This window comes from Coffea eugenioides, unplaced genomic scaffold (assembly GCF_003713205.1).
Source record: "Coffea eugenioides isolate CCC68of unplaced genomic scaffold, Ceug_1.0 ScVebR1_78;HRSCAF=398, whole genome shotgun sequence".
Taxonomy (NCBI): Eukaryota; Viridiplantae; Streptophyta; class Magnoliopsida; order Gentianales; family Rubiaceae; genus Coffea; species Coffea eugenioides.
This window is the reverse complement of record NW_020864659.1, coordinates 224,915-228,621: the sequence shown is the minus strand read 5'-3', so window position 1 is coordinate 228,621 and position 3,707 is coordinate 224,915. Positions and strand designations below refer to the sequence as shown.

General features: G+C 42.2%; 1 pseudogene; it reads left to right on the top strand.

The window, feature by feature from the left end:
• Positions 1–630: 630 nt before the first annotated feature.
• Positions 631–3,477, top strand: LOC113758929 (annotated as a pseudogene).
• Positions 3,478–3,707: the final 230 nt, after the last annotated feature.

Here is a 3,707-nt window from a genome sequence, read left to right as displayed (position 1 = left end):
AAAAACCTATGGGCTTACCGCTGATCCGCTGCCATCCTTAGTCTTGAGTTGCTTTTTCTGTTCCACTCCGAAGAAATTCACTTTCCTCTGCATCACATGTTCCTGGAAAACTCATAGCTGGCTTCCATTTGATTCAGAACTGTCAATTTTCTTTTGGGGTGGGGTTTTCTTCTCATTCTCTTGTGCTAGCTCTTTCCACTTCAACTACTCAAACACGCGTTCATGTCTATACTGTAAATTTCGTCTACACTGCGTTGGACTGGTTTGTTCCTTGACATTCCATCCGTTGGTCCAAAGGGTCAAAAGAAAAAGAAGGTCCTGAAGACGTGCAAACAGAAATGAGTCTTCTTAATAGCTTCCATGATTTTGTATTGTATAAGCAGGCAAGAGGCAGCTTCGTCTTTCACAATCAGATGTTTCTTGCTTTAGTTTCTTCTAATTGGTTAATTCTTTCTTTTTCTGTTTAACGCGGTTTTTCTTTTTGATAAATACTGCACCGAAGAACATCAGCTTATGAATCTATAACTTCCTCTTCCTTCTTCCTTTCAAGATATTACAACTGGACTGTCCTATCCTATAAACCAGAAGCCGCCTTCCCCGACATTCTTAGGTTAAAAAGAAAGACTGAAAATGGCAGAAACTGTTCTCTCTTTTGTGTCAGATCATCTCGCAACCTTACTCCGAGAGGAGGGAAGCCTATTGGGAGGGCTTCGACAAGAGGTCCAACTAATCAAGGATGAGTTGGGGCATATGAAAGCTTTCCTCAAAGTGGCTGAAGCAAAAGAAGATGATGATCCCAGGCTCCAAGAATGGATCAACCAAGTGCGCGAAGCTGCTTATGACATTGAAGATGTTCTCGATGAATTTGTACTTCGCTTTGCTGGCCGCCGACATCATGGATTCTGTGGCTCTCTTCATAGAATTCTCAAAGCCATTAAGAGCTTGCGAGCTCGTCATCAGGTTGCCAGTGAAATTCAAAGCATAAAGTCCAGAATCAAAAATATTTCAGAAGGACGTCAGAGATACCAAGCCGAATTTGGCATCGACGACCGTGTCACTGGATCTTCAACCATGAACGACTCATGGCGCTATAGCAGGGATGATGCACTTCTAGTGGAGGAAGCAAAATTGGTTGGCATTGACCAGCCGAAACAACATCTGATTTCTAAGCTTCTCGAGGGGCACGATCACCAGCTCAAAGTTGTTTCAGTGGTTGGAATGGGAGGACTCGGCAAAACTACCCTAGTCAAAAAGGTCCATGAAGATCCAGATGTTAGAAAGAATTTCCCAGTTCATGCATGGGTAACCGTCTCTCAAACAAGCGACTTTCCAAGGCTCCTGAGAGACTTGATTCGGCAGTTATACGAGGAAGGGAAGGAACCAGTCGCACAATCGATCGAGTCCAAGACTACCGCTGAGCTGAAAAAAATTGTCAAAGATTTTCTTCAAAAAGTTGCAAGGTATGCAATTGTGTTTGATGACGTGTGGAACGTGGAATTTTGGAATGCAATCAAATTTGCACTGCCTGAGGGTAACCACGGCAATCGTGTCATGCTAACAACACGAAAAGCCGATGTAGCCTCTGCATCTTGCACAGAATCCCAGGGTTATGTCTACAGAATGGAGCCACTATCTACTGAGGATTCGTGGACCCTATTTTGTAACAAGATCTTTAAAGGAAATCGTTGCCCCGCCCACCTGATGGATGTTGCAAAAGCTGTATTGGATAAATGTGACGGTTTGCCTTTGGCTATTCTTGCGATCGGTGGGCTCTTGGCTTCGAAGGACGTGAGCAGAATAGATGAATGGGAGATGATTCAACACAGTCTTGGGGGTGAATTAGAAGGCACCGGTAAGCTAGAGAGAGTTAAAAGAATACTTTCTCTGAGTTACAACGATCTACCTTTGCACCTTAAACCCTGTCTGTTGTATTTAACCATTTATCCGGAGGATGATCTAATAGCATGCCAGAAGCTGATTCTATTATGGATTGCTGAAAGATTTGTAGAAGGGAGAGAAGGAATGAGTATTGAAGATGTAGCCAGGGGCTATCTCGGTGAACTCATCAGTAGAAGCCTAATTCAAGTGACTGAAGTGTTTTATGAAGGATCACCCTACACATGTCGAATCCATGACTTAATGAGAGAAGTTATTCTCATCAAGTCAAGGGAACAAAACATGGTTACAATTGCTACTGGACAACCAATGACGTGGCCATCTGAGAAGGTACGCCGTCTAGCAATCCATAGTAGTAGTAACTGTAGCAACCTAAGACAATTTTATTCCTTTGAACACCTTCGATCGTTCATCACATTTAGTTCCACCAAGCCATTACTATCCAAAACTTTCTTATCTGAAGTTCTAAGAAGTAGCAAGTTGCTAAAGGTTTTGGATTTGATTGGTCAAGAGATAGAGGAAACACCAAATGAAATTTTCAACTTGTTGCATCTCACGTATCTGAGCCTATTTGGTACAAAAGTGGAAAGAGTCCCGAGAGCTGTTAGAAAGCTTCAACATTTGGAATATCTGGATTTTGGGGACACTGGAGTTAGGGAATTACCCGTGGAAATCCTAAAGCTGCAAAAGCTTCGGTATCTCACAGTATTCCAACGAGTTGATCCCTCAGATGAAGGTTTTGGATTTCATGGGTTTAAAGGTCCATCAAAATTGGGAGGGCTTCTCGCTTTACAAAGGTTAAACACCATAGATGCAAGCAGCGGGTCTGTAATAGTTAAAGAGATAGGAAAATTGACCCAATTAAGAGAGTTATCTATTGCACAGTTGAGAAGAGAAGATGGAAAGGAGCTCTGCTCCTCCCTTGTCAACCTCACCAGTCTTCGGGAATTAAGTGTTGATTCAGTTGGAAAAGGTGATGATTATGAGATAATCGATCTAAATCATCATCAACATTCTCTTTCTTCTTCTTGTTCGTTTCTTCGATCTCTTCGTATGCTAATTATGCGTGGCTGCTTAGAAACAATGCCAGTGTGGATAACTCATCTTCAAAACTTGGTAAAAATAGTTATGAACTGGAGCGGGTTAAGGGCTGAGGAGGATCCGCTTGAATCCCTCCAACATTTGCCCAATTTGGATGAAATTGGTTTCTGTGGATCTTACCAGGGAGAAAGGTTGTGTTTCAAGGCTGGAGGGTTCCTAAAGCTGAAAAAGTTGTGGCTAAAGAGAATAGAAGGGCTGAGATGGATGACAGTGGAGGAGGGTGCGTGCCCAAATCTCCGAAAACTAGTACTGAATCAAGTTCCATCACTAGAGGACTTACCCTTGGGAATTCAGCACTTGAGCCATCTTCAAGAGCTGCATTTGTATGAGATGAGTTCTCGACTGATAGAGAAGGTAGAGAATCAAAAGGAAGACAGTGAAGAATACAGAAGAATGGCACACATTCCTGAAATTGTCATTGGTTTTTATACAGCTGATGGTGGATGGAGAATCCGCCGGCTATGGGGGAAGAAGAAGTAAACATTCCTTGCCTAGCACTAGCAGCATCCCGTGGCTTTCCTTTCTCTTCTTCTTCTATTTTTCTGAGAAGTTTCTGAAGTTTTCTATCTTCTCCATTGCGTGTAGTATGGTGCATTGCATCATCATGTTGTTCATATGCTGCATTTTGTTAATGTATTTTTTTTAACTGTTTTTCTTTAATTTTAACTTCAGCAAATGAAGCATTCTTACCTACCATAAGTACAGGAATA